The sequence below is a fragment of the Ranitomeya imitator genome, chromosome 3 (genome assembly GCF_032444005.1).
Source record: "Ranitomeya imitator isolate aRanImi1 chromosome 3, aRanImi1.pri, whole genome shotgun sequence".
Classification (NCBI taxonomy): Eukaryota; Metazoa; Chordata; class Amphibia; order Anura; family Dendrobatidae; genus Ranitomeya; species Ranitomeya imitator.
Window position 1 is genome coordinate 526,548,527 of NC_091284.1, and position 16,232 is coordinate 526,564,758.

The window sequence follows — 16,232 nt, forward strand, 5'->3', positions numbered from 1 at the left end:
AATAGTGGGCCATAGAAAGCTTATTTTTTTTTTATTTGGTTTCTAAATTCTCCCTGAAAAAATCAATTTTTTTTATTTGGTTTCTAAATTCTCCCTGAAAAAATCAATTTTTTTAATTTGGTTTCTAAATTCTCCCTGAAAAAAATCATTTTTTTTTTATTTGGTTTCTAAATTCTCCCTGAAAAAATAAAAAAAAATCAGTGGGAGATTAATATTGGCCATTCTGCTTGTGTGCCAGTCTTGACTCCTGAGTGTGCCATCTCTCTCTCTCAAATAGTGGGCCATAGAAAGCCTATTATTTTTTTTTATTTGTTTTCTAAATTCTCACTGAAAAAATAAAAAAAAACAGTGGGAGATTAATATTGGCCTTTCTGCTTGTGTGCCACTCCTGACTCCTGGGTGTGCCATCTCTCTCTCTCTCAAATAGTGGGCCATAGAAAGCCTATTTTTTTTTATTTGGTTTCTAAATTCTCCCTGGAAAAAATCTAAAAACATCAGTGGGAGATTAATATTGGCCTTTCTGCTTGTGTGTCACTCCTGACTCCTGGGTGTGCCATCTCTCTCTCTCAAATAGTGGGCCATAGAAAACCTATTTTTTTTTTATTTGGTTTCTAAATTCTCCCTGGAAAAATCAATTTTTTTTATTTGGTTTCCAAATTCTCCCTGAAAAAATAAAAAAAAATCAGTGGGAGATTAATATTGGCCTTTCAGCTTGTGTGCCAGTCCTGACTCCTGGGTGTGCCATCTCTCTCTCTCAAATAGTGGGCCATAGAAAGCATACTTTTTTTTTTTTATTTGGTTTCTAAATTCTTCCTGAAAAAAATCTTTTTTTTAATTTGGTTTCTAAATTCTCCCTGAAAAAATAAAAAAAATCAGTGGGAGATTAATATTGGCCTTTCTGCTTGTGTGCCAGTCTTGACTCCTGGGTATGCCATCTCTCTCTCTCAAATAGTGGGCCATAGAAAGCCTATTTATTTTTTTTAAAAAAAAATTTGGTTTCTAAATTCTCCCTGAAAAAATAACAAAATACCGTGGGAGATTAATATTGGCCTTTCTGCTTGTGTGTCACTCCTGACTCCTGGGTGTGCCATCTCTCTCTCTCAAATAGTGGGCCATAGAAAACCTATTTTTTTTTTATTTGGTTTCTAAATTCTCGAAAAACACCAAAAAAGGACACATTCAAGAAAAAACACCAAAAACAGGCAAAGATGCTTATCTGTCTAAACAGGCCTCAATACAAATGCACAAGCAGGGTGCAGCGGACCCAAACAAAATAGCAAATGCACAGGTGCGATACCTAATGAAACAGCCAGCCTTCAATATCGCACCTGTGCATTTGCTATTTTGTTTGGGTCCGCTGCACCCTGCTTGTGCATTTGTATTGAGGCCTGTTTAGACAGGTAAGCATCTTTGCCTGTTTTTGGTGTTTTTTCTTGAATGTGTCCTTTTTTGGTGTTTTTCATGTTAGAGTAGGACTGGCAATACGTAAGGACCCTTGGCGTGGGTTGCCAGCTTCCATATTATGGCCCTAATATCAACTAAGACCTTACATATATTTATATGTTTTTTTGCACGTATATTTTTTGCAGGGTGCAGCTGGGCCCGAATTGTTCTGTACACTGTGGCCTCTGTTCACACAGGATGCATTTTAGCACTGGGCAGCCCGCCATATGGCGTCATTAATAGGCTGCAGCCAGACGCTTTGCATTCCTTGTGTGAACACGCCACATACAGAGTATTTTATCTTAGTGCATTGGTGTACCACACGGCCAAACCCTTATTGAAGGCTGGCTGTTTCATTAGGTATCGCACCTGTGCATTTGCTATTTTGTTTGGGTCCGCTGCACCCTGCTTGTGCATTTGTATTGAGGCCTGTTTAGACAGGTAAGCATCTTTGCCTGTTTTTGGTGTTTTTTCTTGAATGTGTCCTTTTTTGGTGTTTTTCATGTTAGAGTAGGACTGGCAATACGTAAGGACCCTTGGCGTGGGTTGCCAGCTTCCATATTATGGCCCTAATATCAACTAAGACCTTACATATATTTATATGTTTTTTTGCACGTATATTTTTTGCAGGGTGCAGCTGGGCCCGAATTGTTCTGTACACTGTGGCCTCTGTTCACACAGGATGCATTTTAGCACTGGGCAGCCCGCCATATGGCGTCATTAATAGGCTGCAGCCAGACGCTTTGCATTCCTTGTGTGAACACGCCACATACAGAGTATTTTATCTTAGTGCATTGGTGTACCACACGGCCAAACCCTTATTGAAGGCTGGCTGTTTCATTAGGTATCGCACCTGTGCATTTGCTATTTTGTTTGGGTCCGCTGCACCCTGCTTGTGCATTTGTATTGAGGCCTGTTTAGACAGGTAAGCATCTTTGCCTGTTTTTGGTGTTTTTTCTTGAATGTGTCCTTTTTTGGTGTTTTTCATGTTAGAGTAGGACTGGCAATACGTAAGGACCCTTGGCGTGGGTTGCCAGCTTCCATATTATGGCCCTAATATCAACTAAGACCTTACATATATTTATATGTTTTTTTGCACGTATATTTTTTGCAGGGTGCAGCTGGGCCCGAATTGTTCTGTACACTGTGGCCTCTGTTCACACAGGATGCATTTTAGCACTGGGCAGCCCGCCATATGGCGTCATTAATAGGCTGCAGCCAGACGCTTTGCATTCCTTGTGTGAACACGCCACATACAGAGTATTTTATCTTAGTGCATTGGTGTACCACACGGCCAAACCCTTATTGAAGGCTGGCTGTTTCATTAGGTATCGCACCTGTGCATTTGCTATTTTGTTTGGGTCCGCTGCACCCTGCTTGTGCATTTGTATTGAGGCCTGTTTAGACAGGTAAGCATCTTTGCCTGTTTTTGGTGTTTTTTCTTGAATGTGTCCTTTTTTGGTGTTTTTCATGTTAGAGTAGGACTGGCAATACGTAAGGACCCTTGGCGTGGGTTGCCAGCTTCCATATTATGGCCCTAATATCAACTAAGACCTTACATATATTTATATGTTTTTTTGCACGTATATTTTTTGCAGGGTGCAGCTGGGCCCGAATTGTTCTGTACACTGTGGCCTCTGTTCACACAGGATGCATTTTAGCACTGGGCAGCCCGCCATATGGCGTCATTAATAGGCTGCAGCCAGACGCTTTGCATTCCTTGTGTGAACACGCCACATACAGAGTATTTTATCTTAGTGCATTGGTGTACCACACGGCCAAACCCTTATTGAAGGCTGGCTGTTTCATTAGGTATCGCACCTGTGCATTTGCTATTTTGTTTGGGTCCGCTGCACCCTGCTTGTGCATTTGTATTGAGGCCTGTTTAGACAGGTAAGCATCTTTGCCTGTTTTTGGTGTTTTTTCTTGAATGTGTCCTTTTTTGGTGTTTTTCATGTTAGAGTAGGACTGGCAATACGTAAGGACCCTTGGCGTGGGTTGCCAGCTTCCATATTATGGCCCTAATATCAACTAAGACCTTACATATATTTATATGTTTTTTTGCACGTATATTTTTTGCAGGGTGCAGCTGGGCCCGAATTGTTCTGTACACTGTGGCCTCTGTTCACACAGGATGCATTTTAGCACTGGGCAGCCCGCCATATGGCGTCATTAATAGGCTGCAGCCAGACGCTTTGCATTCCTTGTGTGAACACGCCACATACAGAGTATTTTATCTTAGTGCATTGGTGTACCACACGGCCAAACCCTTATTGAAGGCTGGCTGTTTCATTAGGTATCGCACCTGTGCATTTGCTATTTTGTTTGGGTCCGCTGCACCCTGCTTGTGCATTTGTATTGAGGCCTGTTTAGACAGGTAAGCATCTTTGCCTGTTTTTGGTGTTTTTTCTTGAATGTGTCCTTTTTTGGTGTTTTTCATGTTAGAGTAGGACTGGCAATACGTAAGGACCCTTGGCGTGGGTTGCCAGCTTCCATATTATGGCCCTAATATCAACTAAGACCTTACATATATTTATATGTTTTTTTGCACGTATATTTTTTGCAGGGTGCAGCTGGGCCCGAATTGTTCTGTACACTGTGGCCTCTGTTCACACAGGATGCATTTTAGCACTGGGCAGCCCGCCATATGGCGTCATTAATAGGCTGCAGCCAGACGCTTTGCATTCCTTGTGTGAACACGCCACATACAGAGTATTTTATCTTAGTGCATTGGTGTACCACACGGCCAAACCCTTATTGAAGGCTGGCTGTTTCATTAGGTATCGCACCTGTGCATTTGCTATTTTGTTTGGGTCCGCTGCACTCTGCTTGTGCATTTGTATTGAGGCCTGTTTAGACAGGTAAGCATCTTTGCCTGTTTTTGGTGTTTTTTCTTGAATGTGTCCTTTTTTGGTGTTTTTCATGTTAGAGTAGGACTGGCAATACGTAAGGACCCTTGGCGTGGGTTGCCAGCTTCCATATTATGGCCCTAATATCAACTAAGACCTTACATATATTTATATGTTTTTTTGCACGTATATTTTTTGCAGGGTGCAGCTGGGCCCGAATTGTTCTGTACACTGTGGCCTCTGTTCACACAGGATGCATTTTAGCACTGGGCAGCCCGCCATATGGCGTCATTAATAGGCTGCAGCCAGACGCTTTGCATTCCTTGTGTGAACACGCCACATACAGAGTATTTTATCTTAGTGCATTGGTGTACCACACGGCCAAACCCTTATTGAAGGCTGGCTGTTTCATTAGGTATCGCACCTGTGCATTTGCTATTTTGTTTGGGTCCGCTGCACCCTGCTTGTGCATTTGTATTGAGGCCTGTTTAGACAGGTAAGCATCTTTGCCTGTTTTTGGTGTTGTTTCTAAATTCTCCCTGGAAACATAAAAAAAAATCAGTGGGAGATTAATATTGGCCTTTCAGCTTGTGTGCCAGTCCTAACTCCTGGGTGTGCCATCTCTCTCTCTCAAATAGTGGGCCATAGAAAGCCTATTTTTTTTTATTTGGTTTCTAAATTCTCCCTTAAAAAAAAAAATATCAGTGGGAGATTAATATTGGCCTTTCTGCTTGTGTGCCACTCCTGACTCCTGGGTGTGCCATCTCTCTCTCTCAAATAGTGGGCCATAGAAAGCCAATTTTTTTTTTAATTTGGTTTCTAAATTCTCCCTGGAAAAATTAAAAAAAATCAGTGGGAGATTAATATTGGCATTTCAGCTTGTGTGCCAGTCATGACTCCTGGGTGTGCCATCTCTCTCTCTCAAATAGTGGGCCATAGATAGCCTATTTTTTTTTTATTTGTCTTCTAAATTCTCCCTGAAAAAATAAAAAAAAATCAGTGGGAGATTAATATTGGCCTTTCAGCTTGTGTGCCAGTCCTGACTCCTGGGTTTGCCACCTCTCTCTCTCAAATAGTGGGCCATAGAAAGCCTATTTTTTTTAAATTTGTTTTCTAAATTCTCCCTGAAAAAATAAAAAAAAATCAGTGGGAGATTAATATTGGCCGTTCTGCTTGTGTTCCAGTTTTGACTCCTGGGTGTGCCATCTCTCTCTCTCTCTCAAATAGTGGGCCATAGAAAGCCTATTTTTTTTTGTTTTTATTTGTTTTTTAAATTCTCACTGAAAAAATAAAAAAAAACAGTGGGAGATTAATATTGGCCTTTCTGCTTGTGTGCCACTCCTGACTCCTGGGTGTGCCATCTCTCTCTCTCTCAAATAGTGGGCCATAGAAAACCTATTTTTTTTTTATTATTTGGTTTCTAAATTCTCCCTGAAAAAATCATTTTTTTTTATTTGGTTTCTAAATTCTCTCTGAAAAAATAAAAAAAAAAACAGTGGGAGATTAATATTGGCCTTTCAGCTTGTGTGCCAGTCCTGACTCCTGGGTGTGCCATCTCTCTCTCTCAAATAGTGGGCAATAGAAAGCCAATTTTTTTTTTAATTTGGTTTCTAAATTCTCCCTGGAAAAATAAAAAAAAATCAGTGGGAGATTAATATTGGCATTTCAGCTTGTGTGCCAGTCCTGACTCCTGGGTGTGCCATCTCTCTCTCTCAAATAGTGGGCCATAGATAGCCTTTTTTTTATTATTTGTTTTCTAAATTCTCCCTGAAAAAATAAAAAAAAATCAGTGGGAGATTAATATTGGCCTTTCAGCTTGTGTGCCAGTCCTGACTCCTGGGTGTGCCATCTCTCTCTCTCAAATAGTGGGCCATAGAAAGCCTATTTTTTTAATTTGTTTTCTAAATTCTCCCTGAAAAAAAAAAAAAATCAGTGGGAGATTAATATTGGCCGTTCTGCTTGTGTGCCAGTTTTGACTCCTGGGTGTGCCATCTCTCTCTCTCAAATAGTGGGCCATAGAAAGCCTATTTTTTTTTTGTTTTTATTTGTTTTCTAAATTCTCACTGAAAAAATAAAAAAAAATCAGTGGGAGATTAATATTGGCCGTTCTGCTTGTGTGCCAGTTTTGACTCCTGGGTGTGCCATCTCTCTCTCTCAAATAGTGGGCCATAGAAAGCCTATTTTTTTTTTGTTTTTATTTGTTTTCTAAATTCTCACTGAAAAAATAAAAAAAAAACAGTGGGAGATTAATATTGGCCTTTCTGCTTGTGTGCCACTCCTGACTCCTGGGTGTGCCATCTCTCTCTCTCAAATAGTGGGCCATAGAAAGCCTATTTTTTTTTTTAATTATTTGGTTTCTAAATTCTCCCTGAAAAAATCATTTTTTTTTATTTGGTTTCTAAATTCTCCCTGAAAAAATAAAAAAAAAACAGTGGGAGATTAATATTGGCCTTTCAGCTTGTGTGCCAGTCCTGACTCCTGGGTGTGCCATCTCTCTCTCTCAAATAGTGGGCCATAGAAAGCCTATTTTTTTTTTATTTGTTTTCTAAAGTCTCACTGAAAAAATAAAAAAAAACAGTGGGAGATTAATATTGGCCTTTCTGCTTGTGTGCCACTCCTGACTCCAGGGTGTGCCATCTCTGTCTCTCAAATAGTGGGCCATAGAAAGCCTTTTTTTTTTTTATTTGGTTTCTAAATTCTCCCTGAAAAAAACTATTTTTTTTATTTGGTTTCTAAATTCTCCCTGAAAAAATCAATTTTTTTAATTTGGTTTCTAAATTCTCCCTGAAAAAATCATTTTTTTAAATTTAGTTTCTAAATTCTCCCTGAAAAAATAAAAAAAAATCAGTGGGAGATTAATATTGGCCATTCTGCTTGTGTGCTAGTCTTGACTCCTGAGTGTGCCATCTCTCTCTCTCTCAAATAGTGGGCCATAGAAAGCCTATTTTTTTATTTTGTTTTCTAAATTCTCCCTGAAAAAAATAAAAAAAAATCAGTGGGAGATTAATATTTGCCGTTCTGCTTGTGTGCCAGTTTTGACTCCTGGGTGTGCCAGCTCTCTCTCTCAAATAGTGGGCCATAGAAAGCCTATTTTTTTTTTAATTTGGTTTCTAAATTCTCCCTTAAAAAAAAAAAAAAATCATTGGGAGATTAATATTGGCCTTTCTGCTTGTGTGCCACTCCTGACTCCTGGGTGTGCCATCTCTCTCTCTCAAATAGTGGGCCATAGAAAGCCAATTTTTTTTTTAATTTGGTTTCTAAATTCTCCCTGGAAAAATAAAAAAAAAATCAGTGGGAGATTAATATTGGCATTTCAGCTTGTGTGCCAGTCCTGACTCCTGGGTGTGCCATCTCTCTCTCTCAAATAGTGGGCCATAGATAGCCTATTTTTTTTTTATTTGTCTTCTAAATTCTCCCTGAAAAAATAAAAAAAAATCAGTGGGAGATTAATATTGGCCTTTCAGCTTGTGTGCCAGTCCTGACTCCTGGGTTTGCCACCTCTCTCTCTCAAATAGTGGGCCATAGAAAGCCTATTTTTTTTTAAATTTGTTTTCTAAATTCTCCCTGAAAAAATAAAAAAAAATCAGTGGGAGATTAATATTGGCCGTTCTGCTTGTGTGCCAGTTTTGACTCCTTGGTGTGCCATCTCTCTCTCTCAAATAGTGGGCCATAGAAAGCATAGTTTTTTTTGTTTTTATTTGTTTTCTAAATTCTCACTGAAAAAATAAAAAAAAACTGTGGGAGATTAATATTGGCCTTTCTGCTTGTGTGCCACTCCTGACTCCTGGGTGTGCCATCTCTCTCTCTCAAATAGTGGGCCATAGAAAACCTATTTTTTTTTTATTATTTGGTTTCTAAATTCTCCCTGAAAAAAATCATTTTTTTATTTGGTTTCTAAATTCTCTCTGAAAAAATAAAAAAAAAACAGTGGGAGATTAATATTGGCCTTTCAGCTTGTGTGCCAGTCCTGACTCCTGGGTGTGCCATCTCTCTCTCTCTCAAATAGTGGGCAATAGAAAGCCAATTTTTTCTTTAATTTGGTTTCTAAATTCTCCCTGGAGAAATAAAAAAAAATCAGTGGGAGATTAATATTGGCATTTCAGCTTGTGTGCCAGTCCTGACTCCTGGGTGTGCCATCTCTCTCTCTCAAATAGTGGGCCATAGATAGCCTTTTTTTTTTAATTTGTTTTCTAAATTCTCCCTGAAAAAATAAAAAAAAAATCAGTGGGAGATTAATATTGGCCTTTCAGCTTGTGTGCCAGTCCTGACTCCTGGGTGTGCCATCTCTCTCTCTCAAATAGTGGGCCATAGAAAGCCTATTTTTTTTAATTTGTTTTCCAAATTCTCCCTGAAAAAAATAAAAAAAAATCAGTGGGAGATTAATATTTGCCGTTCTGCTTGTGTGCCAGTTTTGACTCCTGGGTGTGCCAGCTCTCTCTCTCAAATAGTGGGCCATAGAAAGCCTATTTTTTTTTTTATTTGGTTTCTAAATTCTCCCTTGAAAAAAAAAAATCAGTGGGAGATTAATATTGGCCTTTCTGCTTGTGTGCCACTCCTGACTCCTGGGTGTGCCATCTCTCTCTCTCAAATAGTGGGCCATAGAAAGCCAATTTTTTTTTTATTTGGTTTCTAAATTCTCCCTGGAAAAATTAAAAAAAAATCAGTGGGAGATTAATATTGGCATTTCAGCTTGTGTGCCAGTCCTGACTCCTGGGTGTGCCATCTCTCTCTCTCAAATAGTGGGCCATAGATAGCCTATTTTTTTTTAATTTGTTTTCTAAATTCTCCCTGAAAAAATTAAAAAAAATCAGTGGGAGATTAATATTAGCCTTTCAGCTTGTGTGCCAGTCCTGACTCCTGGGTTTGCCACCTCTCTCTCTCAAATAGTGGGCCATAGAAAGCCTATTTTTTTTAAAATTTGTTTTCTAAATTCTCCCTGAAAAAATAAAAAAAAATTAGTGGGAGATTAATATTGGCCGTTCTGCTTGTGTACCAGTTTTGACTCCTGGGTGTGCCATCTCTCTCTCTCAAATAGTGGGCCATAGAAAGCCTATTTTTTTTTGTTTTTATTTGTTTTCTAAATTCTCACTGAAAAAATAAAAAAAAACAGTGGGAGATTAATATTGGCCTTTCTGCTTGTGTGTTTCTAAATTCTCCCTGAAAAAATCTATTTTTTTATTTGGTTTCTAAATTCTCCCTGAAAAAATCTATTTTTTTTATTTGGTTTCTAAATTCTCCCTGAAAAAATCATTTTTTTTAATTTAGTTTCTAAATTCTTCCTGAAAAAATAAAAAAAAATCAGTGGGAGATTAATATTGGCCATTCTGCTTGTGTGCCAGTCTTGACTCCTGAGTGTGCCATCTCTCTCTCTCTCAAATAGTGGGCCATAGAAAGCCTATTTTTTTTGTTTTTATTTGTTTTCTAAATTCTCACTGAAAAAATAAAAAAAAACAGTGGGAGATTAGTATTGGCATTTCTGCTTGTGTGCCACTCCTGACTCCTGGGTGTGCCATCTCTCTCTCTCAAATAGTGGGCCATAGAAAGCCTATTTTTTTTTTATTATTTGGTTTCTAAATTCTCCCTGAAAAAATCATTTTTTTTTATTTGGTTTCTAAATTCTCCCTGAAAAAATAAAAAAAAACAGTGGGAGATTAATATTGGCCTTTCAGCTTGTGTGCCAGTCCTGACTCCTGGGTGTGCCATCTCTTTTTCTCAAATAGTGGGCCATAGAAAGCCTATTTTTTCTTTTTATTTGGTTTCTAAATTCTCCCTGAAAAAATCAATTTTTTTTATTTGGTTTCTAAATTCTCCCTGAAAAAATAAAAAAAAACAGTGGGAGATTAATATTGGCCTTTCTGCTTGTGTGCCACTCCTGACTCCTGGGTGTGCCATCTCTGTCTCTCAAATAGTGGGCCATAGAAAGCCTATTTTTTTTTTTATTTGGTTTCTAAATTCTCCCTGAAAAAAATCAATTTTTTTTATTTGGTTTCTAAATTCTCCCTGAAAAAATCATTTTTTTTTATTTGGTTTCTAAATTCTCCCTGAAAAAAAAAAAAAAAAAAAGTGGGAGATTAATATTGACATTTGTGCTTGAGTGACAGTCCTGCGTGTGTGGCATCTCTCTCATTTGGTGCCACCGAAAACAGAGTGTGTAACATTGTGCCTGATTTTCCTTGCGGTCTCACCCACCTGTAAAGGGATATCTAAATCATACTGAAGTTATAGCTCACCGTGTAAGTTGTTTGACAGCAACAAATACCGTTACTTTGGTTACGTTTTTAAAACAATGAGGAAGTCTGGTGGAAGAGGTCGTGGCCGTGGGCATTCATTGTCAGCTGGTAATGATGGTAGTGGTAGTGGAGCATCAGGTGGTCGTGGGAAAAAAAATATTGCACCTAAGTATGGAGCTGTGGAGCCAGGTTCGTCGTCTGGCTACAGAAGGCCTCGAACGCTCCCTTTTCTGGGAGTAGGAAAACCGCTTTTAAAGCCGGAGCAGCAAGAGCAAGTTTTGGCTTACCTTGCTGACTCAGCCTCTAGCTCTTTTGCCTCCTCTTTTGAAACTGGTAAATGTAAAAGCAGCGCGTCGTTAGTGGATGTTCACGGTCAGGGACAAGTCGCTTCCTTGTCCTCTTCAGCAAAAACAACAACAGAGAAGGATGCAGCAGGCGACACAACGGGTTACTCCATGGAGCTCTTTACACATACCGTCCCTGGCTTAGAAAGTGAAACAGTTAACATGCCATGCCCATTACAAGTTGAATCTGACATGGGGTGCACTGATGCACAGCCAGACTACTATGCTGGTCCTTTGACTCAGACCACAACATTGCCCTCGCAGGGTACTGATCCAGAATCAGACCCTGATGAGACTATGTTGCCCCGTCACGAACGCTCTACCACCGACTTACACGGTGACACAGACGAAGTTGCGCACGAGCTAGAAGAGGAGGTTATAGATGACCCAGTTGTTGACCCCGATTGGCAGCCATTGGGGGAACAGGGTGCAGGCGGCAGTAGTTCTGAAGCGGAGGAGGAGGGGCCGCAGCAGGCATGAACATCGCAACAGGTTCCATCTGCCGGGCCCGTAGATGGCCCAAAACGCATGGCAAAGCCAAAACCTGTTGGAGGACAGCGTGGCCATCCGGTTAAAGCTCAGTCTGCAATGCCTGAAAAGGGATCCGAGGCTCGAAAGAGTGCAGTCTGGCATTTTTTTAAACAACATCCAATTGATCAGTGCAAAGTCATCTGTCAAAAATGTTCAACTACCTTAAGCAGAGGTCAGAATCTGAAAAGTCTCAATACAAGTTGCATGCATAGACATTTAACCACCATGCATTTGCAAGCCTGGACTAACTACCAAATGTCCCTTAAGGTTGTAGCACCCTCGGCCAATGAAGCTAGTCAGCAACGCTACATCCCTGCCGTCACTGTAAGGCCACCATTCCGCACCACCTGCAGTATCTGTGCAGGTTTCTTTGCCAGGCCAAAGCAGTCAGGGTCAGGGAATCACCAGTTTCGTAGTAGGAAACACTGCATCTAGGGCACCGGCGGAAACAATACCGTCTCCAACCGTCTCTCAGTCTGCCATGTCCACCGGCACACCCGCTAGTTCCACGATCTCCAGCTCTCCAGTCCAGCTCACCCTACATGAGACTCTGGTTAGAAAAAGGAAGTACTTATCCTCGCATCCGCGTACTCAGGGTTTGAACGCCCACATAGCTAGACTAATCTCGTTAGAGATGATGCCCTACCGGTTAGTTGAAAGCAAAGCTTTCGAAGCCCTGATGGACAACGCTGAACCACGCTACGAGCTAACCAGTCGACACTTCTTTTCGAGAAAAGCCATCCCAGCCCTCCACCAGCATGTTAAAGAGCACATCGTCCATGCACTCAGGCAATCTGTGAGTACAAAGGTGCACCTGACAACAGATGCATGGACCAGTAGGCATGGCCAGGGACGTTACGTGTCCATCACGGCACACTGGGTGAATGTGGTGGATGCAGGATCCACAGGGAACATCAATTTCGGGACAGTTCTGCCTAGCCCACGGTCTAGGAAACAGTTGGCTGTAGGTGTTCGCACCCCCTCCTCCTCCTCCTCGTCCTTCTGCAGAAGCAAGAGCTCGTCCACAGACCGCAGTTGCCCAACCACTCCATCCGCAGCTGCCACTGTTGCACACCAGTTGTCCCAATATGGGCCAGCTACTGGCAAGTGTCAGCAGGCTGTATTGGCTATAAAGTGTTTGGGTGACAACAGACACACCGCGGAAGTTCTGTCCGAGTTCTTGCAGAGAGAAACGCAGTTGTGGCTGTGCACAGTAGATCTTGAGGCAGGCAAGGTAGTGAGTGATAACGGAAGGAATTTCATGGCTGCCATCTCCCTTTCCCAAATGAAACACATTCCTTGCTTGGCTCACACCTTAAACCTGGTGGTGCAGTGCTTCCTGAAAAGTTATCCGGGGTTATCCGACTTGCTCCTCAAAGTGCGCGGACTTTGCTCACATATGCGCCGTTCGCCCGTACACTCCAGCCGTATGCAGACCTATCAGCGGTCTTTGAACCTTCCCCAGCATCGCCTAATCATAGACGTTGCAACAAGGTGGAACTCAACACTGCACATGCTTCAGAGACTGTGCGAACAGAGGCGGGCTGTTATGTTTTTGTGGGAGGATACACATACACGGGCAGGCAGTAGGATGGCAGACATGGAGTTGTCAGGTGTGCAGTGGTCGAAGATACAAGACATGTGTCAAGTCCTTCAGCTGGTTAGTGCAGACAATGCCATAATAAGCATGAGCATCCCCCTAATGCGTCTGCTGATGCAAAGTTTGACGCACATAAAGGAGCAGGCATCTGCAGCCGAGGAAGAGGAAAGCCTTGATGCCAGTCAGCCATTGTCTGGTCAGGGCAGTGTACAGGACGAGGTAGCGGGCGAACAGGAGGAGGAGGACGAGGAGGATGATGGGGATGAGTATTTTTTTAATGAGGCCACTGGAAATTGGTGGTGTGGCAAGGCCGGGTTCTGGTTTTTTGAGGGACACAAGTGACGTAGATTTGCCTGAAACTGCCCCTCAACCAAGCACAACCGCAGATTTGACAACTCGAACTTTGGCCCACATGGCGGATTATGCCTTACGTATCCTCAAAAGGGACACACGCATTACGAAAATGGTGAACGATGACGATTACTGGTTGGCCTGCCTCCTTGATCCTCGCTATAAAGGCAAATTGCAAAATATTATGCCACATAAGAACTTGGAACTAATATTAGCAACCAAACAATCAACTCTTGTTGACCGTTTGCTTCAGGCATTCCCAGCACACAGCGCCCGTGATCGTTCTCACACGAGCTGCAGGGGGCAGCAGACCAGAAGTGTTAGAGGTGCAGAAATCAGAAGTGGCGTTGGACAGAGGGGTTTTCTGACCAGGTTGTGGAGTGATTTTGCTATGACCGCAGACAGGACAGGTACTGCTGCATCAATTCAAAGTGACAGGAGACAACATTTGTCCAGTATGGTTACTAACTATTTTTCATCCCTTATCGATGTTCTACCTCAACCGTCATTCCCATTTGATTACTGGGCATCCAAATTAGACACCTGGCCAGAATTGGCAGAATATGCATTGCAGGAGCTTGCTTGCCCGGCAGCTAGTGTCCTATCAGAAAGAGTATTCAGTGCTGCAGGTTCAATATTAACCGAAAAAAGGACTCGTCTGGCTACCCAAAATGTTGATGATCTAACCTTCATTAAAATGAACCACAACTGGATTTCGAATTCATTTGCCCCACCTTGCCCGGCCGACACCTAGCTTTCCTATGAAAAGGTATTGCCTGTGGACTACTCTGAATGACTTTACCAATCTCGTAATTTGCAGGAGCTGATTGTCCAGCATACAACATGTTTACACCTCCCTAAATGGCCAAACTCCCCACACGGGGCAGTGGTATCGCCACTTGGCGCAAGCACCCGTGAGAGTGCTGTTTGTCTGAAGAGGTGGGTGTGCCCGCTTTTGGTCGATGGCACTGCCACTAGGTCCCTCATAGTACAATAAAGTGTCTCTGGCGGTGGTGGTGCGCACCCAACGTCAGACACACTGTTGTAACATGAGGGGCCCTGGACCTGTACCGCCGGCCACAAGAGAGTTCCCCCACCCCCAGCTCAAACATTGCTCTACCACTTGCACAATTATCTCTCACAGTTTCACCAATGTTTAGTCTATGCGCTGACATCCGTAAATTCCTGCCACTGACAATTCCATTGTGTTGACATGTATGATGGTACTTAACATAGTCAGGGGCAGTGTCCTATATTTACCCAAGTAAATACTTTGTGCCAAATTACTAGGTCTGAAACTACGCAGAGGAGCCCACCCCTGTACCTAATGATTGCACCCTTTTGTGTTTTCGTTTTGTTGTAATGCGAGACATTAACATGTATTTATTGTTTGGGACTACTAACTGGCAGACACTCATTACAATCGGCCTCCGCTGACAACACCGATGCTGCCTGTGTACCCCTGCAAGAGAATTCAAAGTGTCTACAGCCAAATTTTATTATGTTAGGCCTACTACGCCTGTCTGTGGTCCCTCCTTCCACTAGGCCTCCAGTGACCTGTCTACTGCTGCCCGTGTACCCCTGGAACCAATTATAAAGTGCCTACAGCCCAATTTTATTATGTTAGGCCTTTGAAGCCTGTCTGCGGTCCCTCCTTCCACTAGGCCTCCACTGACCTGTCTACTGCTGCCCGTGTACCCCTGGAACCAGTTATAAAGTGCCTACAGCCCAATTTTATTATGTTAGGCCTTCGAAGCCTGTCTGCGGTCCCTCCTTCCACTAGGCCTCCAGTGACCTGTCTACTGCTGCCCGTGTACCCCTGGAACCAATTATAAAGTGCCTACAGCCCAACTTTATTATGCTAGGCCTTCTAAGCCTGTCTGCGGTCCCTCCTTCCACTAGGCCTCCACTGACCTGTCTACTGCTGCCCGTGTACCCCTGGAACCAATTATAAAGTGCCTACAGCCCAATTTTATTATGTTAGGCCTTCGAAGCCTGTCTGCGGTCCCTCCTTCCAATAGTTCTCCACTGACCAGACCAATGCTGGCCGTGTACCCCTGGAACCCAGCTGAAAGTGTTTCTTTTCTTTGTTTTATATTTAGAAAGCCCAGATGAACTATGCAGTACCACGGTTCAAGCTACCCAGTCGACATTTCTTTTGCGAGAAAAGCCATCCCAGCCCTCCACCGGCATGAAAAAGTCTGCATTGTCATAGAACTCAGGCAATCAAACAGTAGAAAAGTGCACCTGACAAGAGACGCATGGACCAGTAGGCATGTCCACAAAAAGTTACGTGTCCATTACGGTGCACTGGGTTAATGTGTTGGATGCATGGTCCACAGGGGACAGCCTACAAAGTCTGTCTGAGGTCCCTAATTCAAATTGTCCTCCGCTGACCACACCACTGCTGCCCGTGTACCCCTGGAACCAATTTTAAAGTGCCTACAGCCTAATTTTGTTATGTTAGGCCTACTATGCCTGTCTGCGGTCCCTCCTTCCAATACTCCTCCACTGACCACACCACTGTTAATAGTAGGCGTACAAAGTCTGTCTGCGGTCCACTATTGAAATTGTCCTCCACTGACCAGAGCAATGCTGCCTGTGTACCCCTGTAACCTTTTTTAAACTGCATTGAGCCACATTTTTGGTTTAAGGCTTACTACCTGTGTCTGTCTGCACCACTCAATACAGCTGTCCTCCTTTGAAAAACGCAGAGCGTCAATAGTCTTGTTTTCAGCCTCTAGGAATTTGGAAACTGCATTGGGGCTACTACTTCGGTAGGGCCTACTAACAGTGTCTGCCGTTCCAAGGTGTTCCCCAGGTTTCCTCGCCATTGCTTCGATCTTCTGACTCTCGTTTAGTAGTTGTTGAAAACTACACTGCA